This window comes from Anomaloglossus baeobatrachus, chromosome 1, assembly GCF_048569485.1.
Source record: "Anomaloglossus baeobatrachus isolate aAnoBae1 chromosome 1, aAnoBae1.hap1, whole genome shotgun sequence".
In the NCBI taxonomy this organism is placed as follows: domain Eukaryota; kingdom Metazoa; phylum Chordata; class Amphibia; order Anura; family Aromobatidae; genus Anomaloglossus; species Anomaloglossus baeobatrachus.
The window spans coordinates 657,053,860-657,068,877 of record NC_134353.1 but is presented as its reverse complement, the minus strand read 5'-3'; the positions used below and the strand labels follow the sequence as shown (position 1 = coordinate 657,068,877).

General features: G+C 42.3%; 1 long non-coding RNA gene across 1 annotated transcript; it reads left to right on the top strand.

The window, feature by feature from the left end:
• The first annotated feature begins 10,743 nt into the window (after positions 1-10,743).
• On the top strand, positions 10,744-14,079 carry LOC142297337 (uncharacterized). The gene is made up of 2 exons (XR_012751753.1): positions 10,744-10,825; positions 12,308-14,079. It is a non-coding gene; the product is annotated as an uncharacterized LOC142297337 (long non-coding RNA).
• The last annotated feature ends 939 nt before the right edge of the window (positions 14,080-15,018 follow it).

The window sequence follows — 15,018 nt, the reverse complement described above, 5'->3', positions numbered from 1 at the left end:
CAGGTTGCTATTGGCAACAGCTACATTTTTATTAATAATAAACAAGATCTCCATTTCTATAATTTTGCACTGTTGTATAAGGAGGAAACTGCTGTCTTCAGGCATAAAATTTCAGGTGCTCGTAATATGGCGCAGAAATCCATTATTATAAGTGGCTTATATTTCTCATATTTTCCTTTTTGTGAAGTCTTCATCACCTTGTCCTCACAACCTTGATCCTAACCAATATGTTCTCCCATATAATTACTACTTATCAATGTTAATAACAGGAGAGGTCACATGTGACATCATCTGATACAGGCGGCCATTGTTACGTCCCAGCATGATGTCACAATGACTGGGAATCTATAGAACTTGGTGGACTCAGATGTTCAGAGCAAGAGGAGAAGACAAAGAGGGCGGTGGATCCAGGATTGATGACGGTGAAGAAGGGAAGAGGATCCCGGATCAAGGACACAGGTAAATGAGGGACATTACTGGGTTTTCAATCAGTTACGCTTGTGCCAACATGTACGCTCAGGCTCTGTTCACACTGGGCATTTTTGCTGCTACTTTTTAGCAGCAAAATCTGATCTCTTGGTAGTAAAAAAAGCTGTGTTTTTGTGCAGTTTTTGCCACAGTTTTTACTGGGTTTTTGGTGCGTCATTTGTTTACATTACATATAAACCAAAAAAATGCATTGCTGCGTTTCTTTCACTCTCATGGCTTTCAATAGTGAAAAAAACAGCAAAAACAAATGCTAAAAGAATAGAAATCTTTACAAAACGCAGCATTTTGCCAGTTCAGTAAGAAAAAAAAAGTTGGTGTCTTTGTGTGCATGAGATTTCTGGAATCTCCTAGGTTTTGCTAATATGGTAAAAAGCAGTTTTTTATTAGCATGTATTTGCATAAAACCAATAAAAAAAATGCAGAAAAAAACCCCACACCAAAAGCAACCTGTGTGAACATAGCCTTATTCTCCAACTCTCCTGATTGTGGCTGTAAAGTACTATATTGTACCAGTCTTTGCTGTTACAATCTGTAGACTTGGGGGATGAAGGTTCCATGTGAGGTCACAAGGCGGGATGTTGGACACAGAGTTCCATGCCGCAAAAATGGAGAATCTACATGGAGATGTAAGCACAAAGATGGCGCCTGAGAGGGAGACACCGCATGGAGATGTAAGCACAAAGATGGCGCCTGGGAGGGAGACACCACATGGAAATGTAGGCACAAAGATGGCGCCTGGGAGGGAGACACCACATGGAAATGTAGGCACAAAGATGGCGCCTGGGAGGGAGACACCACATGGAGATGTAAGCACAAAGATGGCGCCTGGGAGGGAGACACCACATGGAAATGTAGGCACAAAGATGGCGCCTGGGAGGGAGACACCACATGGAAATGTAGGCACAAAGATGGCGCCTGGGAGGGAGACACCACATGGAGATGTAAGCACAAAGATGGTGTCTGGGAGGGAGACACCACATGGAGATGTAAGCACAAAAATGGCGCCTGGGAGGGAGACACCATAGTGGGGACTTCAGTCAGTGTCTACAAGTGGTAACTGTGGTTGGCGCACATTGTTGGTGATTCTGTTACTTAATTTCAGATTTTATGGGAGAAAAAATCCTCATTACTACATTATATGGAAGGGGGTTTTGTATTCATACAGGAACATACTATATATAGGAGCATTTGCTTCATTTTATTTATTTTGTTTTCAAATTGCAACATTTCATTGTTGTAATGTCATTATTACATTTCATTGTTGTAATTGTCGTAATTGTTAAGCGATATTTTTCAAAGCTTTATGTCATTTATTACACCATTTTTAAACACCTATTCCAAAACTTAAAAATGTGGTAACGTATGAATTGTAATATGTCATTATAATCTGAAAAATTGGTAGGTGGGGGATTGTTGTACATTATTTGTTCTCACATATGTGCACATATGGGGCATCTAGTCACAATCTAATTTAAGGACCTCAGATCACATATAAACAAAACCAATTGAAGTCCATCTTCCATTTTTACATTATTCTTCAGATTTCTAGTCCATTCCCTGACACTTATTTTTTTTTTCTTTCTAGGGAGTATATCTGGATCCAGAAAGCAAGACTGAAGAATTTAGAAAGGGCCATGATATTGATTAGTGTTAAGTGGGCTTTACACGCTACGATTTTGCTACAGCGATCTCGTTGGGGTCACGGATTTTGTGACGCACATCCGGCCGCTGTAGCGATCTCGTTGTGTGTGACTCCAAGGAGCGATTTTGGATCGTTGCAAAAATGTCCAAAATCGCTCCTTGTTGACATGGGGGTCCGCTCCCAATTATCGATACTATCGCTTTGCTGTTGTTGTTCCTCGTTCCTGCGGCAGTGCACATCGCTGTGTGTGACCCCGTAGGAACAAGGAACATCTCCTTACCTGCCGCCGGCCACAATGCGGAAGGAAGGAGATGGGCGGGATGTTCGTCCCGCTCATCTCCGCCCCTCCGCTTTCATTGGGCGGCTGCTTAGTGACGTCGCTGTGACACCGAATGGACCGCCCTCTTAGAAAGGAGGCGGTACGCCGGTCACAGCAACGTCGCTATGCAGGTAAGTACGTGTGACGCGGGTGCGCGATTTTGTGCGCGACGGGCAGCGATATGCCCGTTTCGCACAAACAATGGGGGCGGGTCGCATGCTAGCAATATCGGTACTGATATCGTAGCATGTAAAGCCACCCTTAGATTATAGGACTATCGGTATATTATATTTGATGCCTTATGTGTCATCATACACTGATTATACAGAACAAAATCTGGACTCTGTTTTATGGCATTCTGCTACAGCCATTTCTTTGTATTACTGTACGGAAAGTTGGCATGTGAGATGACACCACCTGTATACATAATCCCTATCCATCTGCTTGTTTTGCAGTATGTTGAATCTTGGTATCTGGGCATTGCATCTATAGAACCTGGACTTAGAGAAACCAAGGGGGAAAAAAAAAAACCAAAAAAAAACAAAAAAAAAAAAAGCTGGACTTAGTTTGGTTTACATACAAGTTGATGGTGTCTATTTTCTCTTAACATTTGGTGGGATGCAGGTCTGGAGAGCTGTTGTCATCCTATTAGATAGATAATGCATTAATGTATTATAGAAATGTCTGATATCATGTTCCCTATTTTGTTATTATGTCACATCCTGGTCTCCATCTTGGACATCATAACAAACGGGCACTTTTTTGTTTAATTTCACATTGGCACTATAGGAAAAATGACACTACAGCTACAGAGGCGACCGTCTGATGGCCCAGCTCGACTACCCATCTCTCCTGAAGACCCTTTCAACTTTTTGAGGGTTGGGTGGAGGACATCATCTCTGAAAATAGGGTCCCACAGCTGCACCCCAGCAGATTGAAGAGTCAGTGCCCTAAAGCCACAGGGGGGTGTGTAGTCACTCACTACATCACTTAGGATGATTTCATTCTTCAGGAATTACACAGGAGTGGTCCTTGTGGTGGTGTGACATATAAAATCTGTCCTAGTCTGGGGCAATAGGGAATGCTATTTCTGGTCTTCAACCAACAGGCCTAAACGCGTCTTAAACTGCCAAAGGCCTAATTCCATTTCTTCTGTTAAGAGTTTATGAATGCCACATAAGGGATCTGATATGATATAACCGTCCTATATGTCAGTTAGTTGTAGTATAGCCTTGGTCCAGGGTTCTTGAACTGATCGCCTTTTCTCGGGGTCAAGAAGGAATTTTTTCCCTGTGGCACAAATTGGCTGAACGTGTCCAGGTTTTTTGCCTTCTTCTGGATCAATGGCTTTAGGTATAGTTAGAGACTGTATTTAATAAAGAGTTAAAAAAATGAATGATCTGTCTCCTCATTTCTTTATATTATATATAAAACACTTAGTTATTTGTATACATTGTATCAATTTTAGGACTTCTGACTGCTGCAATAACTAACACGGTACCAAAACCTTTTTCTTTTAATTAAATCTGTAGTGAAAAACGCATGGGAAAAATGTACCTATCATTGGACCGAAAATGCACCAAAATGCATGTGGTTTTTTTATGTGTTTTTCAGCCAGTGGGTGGGGTTTTTTTTACTGAAGAAACAAAACTGCAGCGTGCGCACATAGCCTTAACTTAGCTTTGGAAAAATCTTTAGCTTTCTACCTTTAGTTGATTTGCTTATTTCCATTTTCAAGTGTCATCTTTGTGTCTTGTGGCAGCTTTTCACCCCACTCCAGTCATCATTATAACGTCCATTTTCTGCTCACGCTTACCATGATCATGTTTCTCTACAGTACCCCAATTCCCCAAGATATCCTCATTAGGGATGATCGAATACCCTATTATTCACTTCGATGGATATCCGACGAATACCTCACCGCTATTCGAGTATTCGCAAATATTCGACCCCCAATGTAAGTCTATGGGAAACCAGAATAATTTTACGTCAGACCTGTCGGTGACCTGTGGTGACTGAGGAAAAGGCTGAAGCAGTATGGGCACAGCCTGTAGAAGGTGCCTGACTGCATTTCTGGTGTATTTGAATAACGTGGTCAGAGCAGCACGCGGCGTTTACGAAGTCGCTAGAACAGCTCTCAAACCAAAGTAAAAGAGGTGAAATTGCTAAGAAACAGTTTCTAGTGCCTAATAACTGTAATAAAACGTCAAATCAAGCCCCAACCTCCCAAAAAAAACCACTTTAGCATATGTTCACGCTTTTCGTTTTTTACATTTTTCCTTCTTTTTCGATTAGAAAGGGCTGTAACATACATTATATTGGTGTCTGTCCTACACCTCCTTTTTGGGACATATTTGACAGCACTTTAAAAGGTCAGCTACAATGTTCCCATTGGGTAGTTGACCTTGCCCTCCTCCTACTCCTCCTCCAGCACCACCGGCTCCAGTGACCCTCTTTCAAATGTAGAAAGAGCCACTGGCTGTCCTCAAATCTCAAACTTCTTAGGGCTCTCAGGTGGGCCCTGTAACATACATTGAGGAGTGATGGCAGTCATTTGTAGTTTTCTGCGTCCCCTATATCATTAGTGTGAAAGTTGTAATACGTACTCCATAACACTTTACAGTGCTATTGCTAATGTGGCCATTTGGGTGTTGGACTTGCCCTCCTCCTCCTCCACCAACACCAACGGCTCCAGTGGCCCTCTATTCAAATTCTATTCAAATGATTCACAAATGTATGTTTTATGGACAAATGAACGCCACGCTGGAATGCAGCACTGTGGAAGTGGCAGTTGTTTCACTCTGGAACTCAGGCTGTATTCCTCTAGCTAACACCGAGGATTTGAAAAAAACAAAAATCAGTTTTCCCAGGGGGGAATGGTTCAAACACCATGTAGCACAACATCAGAAGGTACTCCCAACAGCTTTTTTTTAAAAAAAAAAAAAAAGATAGGATTTGCAACAAAGCATAAGATGCCAAGGAGTTTAATACACTCAGTTTCCCCAGGGGATAATTGTTCAGACACCATGGAGCACTGCATCAGTAGTTACTCCCAACAGCTTTTTTTTTTTAAATTGGTAGGATTTTCAACAGGGTATAAAATGCCAAGATGTTTAATACATTCAGTTCCCCTAGAGTGTAGTGGTTCAGACACCATGTAGCAAAGCATCACAAGGTACTCCCAACAGCTCCCAACAGCTTATTTAGAAAAATGGTAGGATAAGCAACAGGGCATAACATACCAAGGAGTTTAATACATTCAGTTCCTCCAGGGGATAATGGTTCAGACACCATGGAGCACTGCATCAGTAGGTACTCCCATCAGTTTTTTTAAAAAAATTGGTAGGATTTGCAACAGGGCATAACATGCCAAGGAGTTTAATACATTCAGTTTCCCCAGGGGATAATGGTTCAGACACCATGGAGCACTGCATCAGTAGGTACTCCCAACAGCTTTTTAAAAATAAAATTGGTAGGATTTGCAACAGGGCATAACATGCCAAGAAGTTTAATACATTCAGTTCCCCTAAGGTGTAGTGGTTCAGACACCATGTAGCAAAGCATCATAAGGTACTCCTAACAGCTCCCAAGAGCTTAGATTAAAAAAAATTGGTAGGATAAGCAATAAGGCATAACATGCCAAGGAGCTAAAAAAAAGACTAAATTACTTACCGGTAATGGGATTTTCCTGAGTCCACGACAGCACCCACGAGAGAGAGATCCGCCCCCTTCAGGACAGGAAACCTACAGATAAATAGGGGCGGTCCCCCTCCCTCATCAGTTGGTTGCAGAGAACAGGAGAGGAACCGCCAATGCATTAGCAAACACAACAGACAAATCCCAGGACACCGAAGCGTGAAAAACAAACAAAGGAAGGGCAGGGGTGTAAAGGGTGCTGTCGTGGACTCAGGAAAATCCCATTACCGGTAAGTAATTTAGTCTTTTCCTTTCGTCACGACAGCACCCACGAGAGACTTAGAGAGAATACACACTGAGGGCGGGATAACCGTGTGAAGGGCCAAGCGTCCAAACGAAAGGACAGCGGAAGAACAAAGGGCCAGCCGGCAGAGCCCGGAAAAGGTGGAAGGAGAAGACCAGGTCGCAGCCTTACAAATACCGTCGACGAGACATCCGCCACGACCATCAAAGAGGAGGCCACCACCCAGGAGAACGATCCGGCACCGAGGAGGACAGAGGAACATGCTCCACCACAGATGCGAGGGAAACAGCATCCCACAGCCATCGGGGCAAGGGACGCCATGCCACCGGAGGATCACATCCGGAACCCTGAAAGACACCAGGGCACCAGGGCAACGGGACTAGCCAGAGTCCAGCCACAATTAGCGCATCTGATGGATGTGCCACTTCTGGGGCAGGTGTCGGCTGCTATTGTTAGGCTGAAAAGGGCCAAATAACTATGGCCCTTCCCACCCTAATAATATCAGCCCCCAGTTGTCTGCTACACCTTAGCTAGTTTTAGATAAAAAGGGAGGGGACCCCACGTCATTTAAAAAATAAAAACAAAAGTGGGATCTCCTCAATTTTTCATAACCAGCCATGGTACAGCAGACAGCTGAGAGTTGTAGTCTGCAGCTGTTCTTGTGCTGGATATGAAAAATGGGGGGACCCCACTTTTTTTTACCAAAAAATAAAAACAAAACAAAAAAAAAACAGCTGGCCAAGCTAGCTATCCCTCTATCAATAGAAATAACAGAATCAATTCAATGTCAATTATATTCTGTTTTTTTTCTATTATCTATTCTATGTTTTATCCATTCTATTTTTTATATCTATTCTAGCTATCAATTATTTTATTTCTCCTTTAAAAAAAATGCAGTAACAAAAACGCAGCAAAACATATGCGATTTTTGGATGTGTTTTTTTAGGCCAAAAACGTGCATCTTTCTGGTCACTACAAAGATGCAGTGTGTGCACATAGCCATAGCCTTTCTGCATTTCTGACCTGTGTTTCTGTAGTGAAAAATGACTGATTGCTCTCAGTGAGAGAAACAAAATTAAAATTTTGTAGTTGTGATACCTTTTTGTTTTGTAGTTATAATGTGTTTTCAGCTAGCACTTGTTCACACCTGTTGAATATGTGGGTCACTCTTTTTATATATTTATAGTGCATCTCTTTCTGATTGGGCACTCCACCCTACAACCAGGCTGTGTTCACTCCCCTTTACATCTGGAATTTAGCTGCCCAGACATAGCACCTCTGCAGGTGACAATTCTCCTGACAGTGGCATTCCACCAATAGAGGCAGGCTATGCCACTGCTATAGGGTCCATGAGCTGGGCGGCCTGGCGGTGGCTTCGGTGGCTGCCCACGGTGCCAGCGTCAGGACCAGGCCCATAGCCAAGGATCGCACTTTCAAATGTATCACATTGCAGATGAGGATACAGTTGAAAGCAATGATTAGAAGGAGCGCAGCGCTCCCTCTCATGATTATCCCACTGAGTCTGCTCTCTGACAGCTCAGCACAGCTCTGACATCACTACTGTGCGCCAATCACCAGTGTGTTGAGATGTGCAGAGCACAGACAGCGGGCAAATGAAGAGCAGCAGCCGGTGACTGAGGAGAGTATGTATTCAGTATATGGTGGGAGTGCATAATGATATGTGAGGGTGTGTAATGCTATGTGGAGTGTATAATGCTATGTGGGGTGTATAATGCTATGTGGGGGGTGCATCATGCTATGTGGGGGGGTGCATAATGTTATGTGGGGGTGAATAATACTATGTGGGGGTGCATAATGCTATGTGAGCGTGTATAGCGTTATGTGGGGGTGCATAACGCTAAGTGAGGGTGGATAACACAATGTGGGGGTGTATAACGCTACGTGGGGGTGCATAACACTATGTGGGGGCAGCATAAAGCTATGTGGGGGCAGCATAACGCTATGTGAAGGCAGCATAACACTATGTGGGGGCAGCATAACGCCATGTGGGGGCTGCATAACACTATGTGGGGCTGCATAACGCTATATGGAGGAATATGGAGAGTGTATTTTAGTACATGGAGGACTATGGGGTGCATTAGATGATATGGAAGACTATGTGGGGCCCATTCTGTATGAAGAGCGATGTGGAGCCCAATTCTGTATGGAGATCTATGTGGGAGCATTATGCTATATGGAGGACTATGTAAGGCCCATTACTATATGGAGGACTATGTGAGGCCCATTACTACAGGTACATCTCAATAAATTAGAATATCATCAAAAAGTTAATTTATTTCAGTAACTCAATACAAAAAGGGAAATGCATATATTATATAGAGTCATTACCAACAGTGTGATCTATTTCAAGTGTTTATTTCTGTTAATGTTGATGATTATGGCTTACAGCCAATGAAAACCCAAAAGTTATTATCTCAGAAAATTAGAATAATTACCACAAAACACCTGCAAAGGCTTTCTAAGCATTTAAAATGGTCCCTTAGTCAGGTCCAATAAGCTACACAATCATGGGGAAGACTGCTGACTTGACAGATGTCCAGAAGGCAGTCATTGACACACTCCACAAGGAGGGTAAGCCACAAAAGGTCATCACTAAAGAAGCCGGCTGTTCACAGAGTGCTGTATCCAAGCATATTAATAGAAAGTTGAGTGAAAGGAAAAAGTGTGGTACAAAAAGGTGCACAAGCAACCTATATGAGGCCCATTACCACATGGAGGACTACGGGAGGCCCATTACTATGTGGAAGGCTTGGTGGGGCCCATTACTCTATGGAGTACTTTGTGGGGCCATTATTATATTTGGAAAGCTATGTGGATGCCTTTATACTTTATCTAGAGTTATATGAGGGCCATTATACTGTGTGTAAGCAATTATACAGTGTGAAGGTTTGTGTGAGGTCTGTCATACTGTGCGGAGGGCTGTGTGTGGGCCATTATACTATATGTAGAATGATTATACTGCATGAAGGGCTGTGAGGGGGTTACAATTCGGAATTTTACTGTGTTGGGGTCACTATTCATTGCTAGGGTAGTTGAAGGGGAGTACAGTAGGGTCATCATACCGTGGCGTGTAGAGGGTGTTATGGAAGAATTTATTGGGGGAATCATACAGTGTTTGTGGGACACTTTTGTTGCCATCATATTTTATGGTTGCAATGAAAGGGGAAGCTAGGGGCTTCAATAGGAGAAAAAAATACTTTGTAAGAGCTGTAAAGTTGTGAAATATGCTCTTTTGTGACCCAGCTGAAAATTATTTTTTATTTATTGGGGGGGGGCATTTAGAAATTCTGCAATGGGGCCCCATGATTTCTATGTATGCCTCTGTATCCTGTAGAGTTATCAGTCTGACTCCAGTACCTAGCACTAGTACAAATAAAGGGAGAACAGAGTCCGCTGCTATGTATAAGAAATAGGAAAACAGGCCAGGATAACAGCCTGGATCAGCTTGTCTAAATGAGCAATTAACCAAGGAACAACCAGTGCCCATGCCACCATGGTGAAAACCACTACCAGTATTATGAGAATGTCTTCCATAACCATGAGCACATGGCTACACTACATGACTTCACGGCTACAGTCACTGTCTGATGGCGGGAGCCACATGTCTACACATGTCTATGTGGACGCAGCAGAAAGTGTGGAAACATTGCCAGGGGCTCGGGCAGCATTGGCACAGGAGGATAGGTAAGGCCACTCTTACTTATTGCATGATTTTATACCATTAGCAGCCGCTGTTTAAAAAAGATGTAATTGGAAAACTTTAATATGCACAAAAAAAGCTAAAACTAAAATATGAGTTTAGGAAAAAACTGTCAGGACCCCCCAAAAAGTATGAAAATGGCAGGAAAATGCATTGTTTAACTCAAACATATTGCTTCAGTGTTATTGCTGAAAAAAAAAATTAACAACCAGAAATATTAGCACAAAAAATAGCATAAGGTGAAATTGGGCAGGTTGCTATTGGCAACAGCTACATTTTTATTAATAATAAACAAGATCTCCATTTCTATAATTTTGCACTGTTGTATAAGAAGGAAACTGCTGTCTTCAGGCATAAAATTTCAGGTGCTCGTAATATGGCGCAGAAATCCATTATTATAAGTGGCTTATATTTCTCATATTTCCCTTTTTGTGAAGTCTTCATCACCTTGTCCTCACAACCTTGATCCTAACCAATATGTTCTCCCATATAATTACTACTTATCAATGTTAATAACAGGAGAGGTCACATGTGACATCATCTGATACAGGCGGCCATTGTTACGTCCCAGCATGATGTCACAATGACTGGGAATCTATAGAACTTGGTGGACTCAGATGTTCAGATCAAGAGGAGAAGACAAAGAGGGCGGTGGATCCAGGATTGATGACGGTGAAGAAGGGAAGACCGGAGGATCCCGAATCAAGGACACAGGTAAATGAGGGACATTACTGGGTTTTCAATCAGTTACGCTTGTGCCAACATGTACGCTCAGGCTCTGTTCACACTGGGCATTTTTGCTGCTACTTTTTAGCAGCAAAATCTGATCTCTTGGTAGTAAAAAAAGCTGTGTTTTTGTGCAGAGTTTTTGCCACAGTTTTTACTGGGTTTTTGGTGCGTCATTTGTTTACATTACATATAAACCAAAAAAATGCACTGCTGCGTTTCTTTCACTCTCATGGCTTTCAATAGTGAAAAAAACAGCAAAAACAAATGCTAAAAGAATAGAAATCTTTACAAAATGCAGCATTTTGCCAGTTCAGTAAGAAAAAAAAAGTTGGTGCCTTTGTGTGCATGAGATTTCTGGAATCTCATAGGTTTTGCTAATATGGTAAAAAGCAGTTTTTTATTAGCATGTATTTGCATAAAACCAATAAAAAAAATGCAGAAAAAAACCCCACACCAAAAGCAACCTGTGTGAACATAGCCTTATTCTCCAACTCTCCTGATTGTGGCTGTAAAGTACTATATTGTACCAGTCTTTGCTGTTACAATCTGTAGACTTGGGGGATGAAGGTTCCATGTGAGGTCACAAGGCGGGATGTTGGACACAGAGTTCCATGCCGCAAAAATGGAGAATCTACATGGAGATGTAAGCACAAAGATGGCGCCTGGGAGGGAGACACCACATGGAGATGTAAGCACAAAGATGGCGCCTGGGAGGGAGACACCACATGGAAATGTAGGCACAAAGATGGCGCCTGGGAGGGAGACACCACATGGAAATGTAGGCACAAAGATGGCGCCTGGGAGGGAGACACCACATGGAGATGTAAGCACAAAGATGGTGTCTGGGAGGGAGACACCACATGGAGATGTAAGCACAAAAATGGCGCCTGGGAGGGAGACACCATAGTGGGGACTTCAGTCAGTGACTACAAGTGGTAACTGTGGTTGGCGCACATTGTTGGTGATTCTGTTACTTAATTTCAGATTTTATGGGAGAAAAAATTCTCATTACTACATTATATGGAAGGGGGTTTTGTATTCATACAGGAACATACTATATATAGGAGCATTTGCTTCATTTTATTTATTTTGTTTTCAAATTGCAACATTTCATTGTTGTAATGTCATTATTACATTTCATTGTTGTAATTGTCGTAATTGTTAAGCGATATTTTTCAATGCTTTATGTCATTTATTACACCATTTTTAAACACCTATTCCAAAACTTAAAAATGTGGTAACGTATGAATTGTAATATGTCATTATAATCTGAAAAATTGGTAGGTGGGGGATTGTTGTACATTATTTGTTCTCACATATGTGCACATATGGGGCATCTAGTCACAATCTAATTTAAGGACCTCAGATCACATATAAACAAAACCAATTGAAGTCCATCTTCCATTTTTACATTATTCTTCAGATTTCTAGTCCATTCCCTGACACTTATTTTTTTTTTCTTTCTAGGGAGTATATCTGGATCCAGAAAGCAAGACTGAAGAATTTAGAAAGGGCCATGATATTGATTAGTGTTAAGTGGGCTTTACACGCTACGATTTTGCTACAGCGATCTCGTTGGGGTCACGGATTTGGGGACGCACATCCGGCCGCTGTAGCGATCTCGTTGTGTGTGACTCCAAGGAGCGATTTTGGATCGTTGCAAAAATGTCCAAAATCGCTCCTTGTTGACATGGGGGTCCGCTCCCAATTATCTATACTATCGCTTTGCTGTTGTTGTTCCTCGTTCCTGCGGCAGTGCACATCGCTGTGTGTGACCCCGTAGGAACAAGGAACATCTCCTTACCTGCCGCCGGCCACAATGCGGAAGGAAGGAGATGGGCGGGATGTTCGTCCCGCTCATCTCCGCCCCTCCGCTTTCATTGGGCAGCTGCTTAGTGACGTCGCTGTGACACCGAATGGACCGCCCCCTTAGAAAGGAGGCGGTACGCCGGTCACAGCAACGTCGCTATGCAGGTAAGTACGTGTGACGCGGGTGCGCGATTTTGTGCGCGACGGGCAGCGATATGCCCGTTTCGCACAAACAATGGGGGCGGGTCGCATGCTAGCAATATCGGTACTGATATCGTAGCATGTAAAGCCACCCTTAGATTATAGGACTATCGGTATATTATATTTGGTGCCTTATGTGTCATCCTACACTGATTATACAGAACAAAATCTGGACTCTGTTTTATGGCATTCTGCTACAGCCATTTCTTTGTATTACTGTACGGAAAGTTGGCATGTGAGATGACACCACCTGTATACATAATCCCTATCCATCTGCTTGTTTTGCAGTATTTTGAATCTTGGTATCTGGGCATTGCATCTATAGAACCTGGACTTAGAGAAACCAAGGGGGAAAAAAAAAAACAAAAACAAAACAAAAAAAAAAAAAGCTGGACTTAGTTTGGTTTACATACAAGTTGATGGTGTCTATTTTCTCTTAACATTTGGTGGGATGCAGGTCTGGAGAGCTGTTGTCATCCTATTAGATAGATAATGCATTAATGTATTATAGAAATGTCTGATATCATGTTCCCTATTTTGTTATTATGTCACATCCTGGTCTCCATCTTGGACATCATAACAAACGGGCACTTTTTTGTTTAATTTCACATTGGCACTATAGGAAAAATGACACTACAGCTACAGAGGCGACCGTCTGATGGCCCAGCTCGACTACCCATCTCTCCTGAAGACCCTTTCAGCTTTTTGAGGGTTGGGTGGAGGACATCATCTCTGAAAATAGGGTCCCACAGCTGCACCCCAGCAGATTGAAGAGTCAGTGCCCTAAAGCCACAGGGGGGTGTGTAGTCACTCACTACATCACTTAGGATGATTTCATTCTTCAGGAATTACACAGGAGTGGTCCTTGTGGTGGTGTGACATATAAAATCTGTCCTAGTCTGGGGCAATAGGGAATGCTATTTCTGGTCTTCAACCAACAGGCCTAAACGCGTCTTAAACTGCCAAAGGCCTAATTCCATTTCTTCTGTTAAGAGTTTATGAATGCCACATAAGGGATCTGATATGATATAACCGTCCTATATGTCAGTTAGTTGTAGTATAGCCTTGGTCCAGGGTTCTTGAACTGATCGCCTTTTCTCGGGGTCAAGAAGGAATTTTTTCCCTGTGGCACAAATTGGCTGAACGTGTCCAGGTTTTTTGCCTTCTTCTGGATCAATGGCTTTAGGTATAGGTAGAGACTGTATTTAATAAAGAGTTAAAAAAATGAATGATCTGTCTCCTCATTTCTTTATATTATATATAACACTTAGTTATTTGTATACATTGTATAAATTTTAGGACTTCTGACTGCTGCAATAACTAACACGGTACCAAAACCTTTTTCTTTTAATTAAATCTGTAGTGAAAAACGCATGGGAAAAATGTACCTATCATTGGACCGAAAATGCACCAAAATGCATGTGGTTTTTTTATGTGTTTTTCAGCCAGTGGGTGGGGTTTTTTTTACTGAAGAAACAAAACTGCAGCGTGCGCACATAGCCTTAACTTAGCTTTGGAAAAATCTTTAGCTTTCTACCTTTAGTTGATTTGCTTATTTCCATTTTCAAGTGTCATCTTTGTGTCTTGTGGCAGCTTTTCACCCCACTCCAGTCATCATTATAACGTCCATTTTCTGCTCACGCTTACCATGATCATGTTTCTCTACAGTACCCCAATTCCCCAAGATATCCTCATTAGGGATGATCGAATACCCTATTATTCACTTCTATGGATATCCGACGAATACCTCACCGCTATTCGAGTATTCGCAAATATTCGACCCCCAATGTAAGTCTATGGGAAACCAGAATAATTTTACGTCAGACCTGTCGGTGACCTGTGGTGACTGAGGAAAAGACTGAAGCAGTATGGGCACAGCCTGTAGAAGGTGCCTGACTGCATTTCTGGTGTCTTTGAATAACGTGGTCAGAGCAGCACGCGGCGTTTACGAAGTCGCTAGAACAGCTCTCAAACCAAAGTAAAAGAGGTGAAATTGCTAAGAAACAGTTTCTAGTGCCTAATAACTGTAATAAAACGTCAAATCAAGCCCCAACCTCCCAAAAAAACCCACTTTAGCATATGTTCACGCTTTTCGTTTTTTACATTTTTCCTTCTTTTTCGATTAGAAAGGGCTGTAACATACATTATATTGGTGTCTGTCCTACACC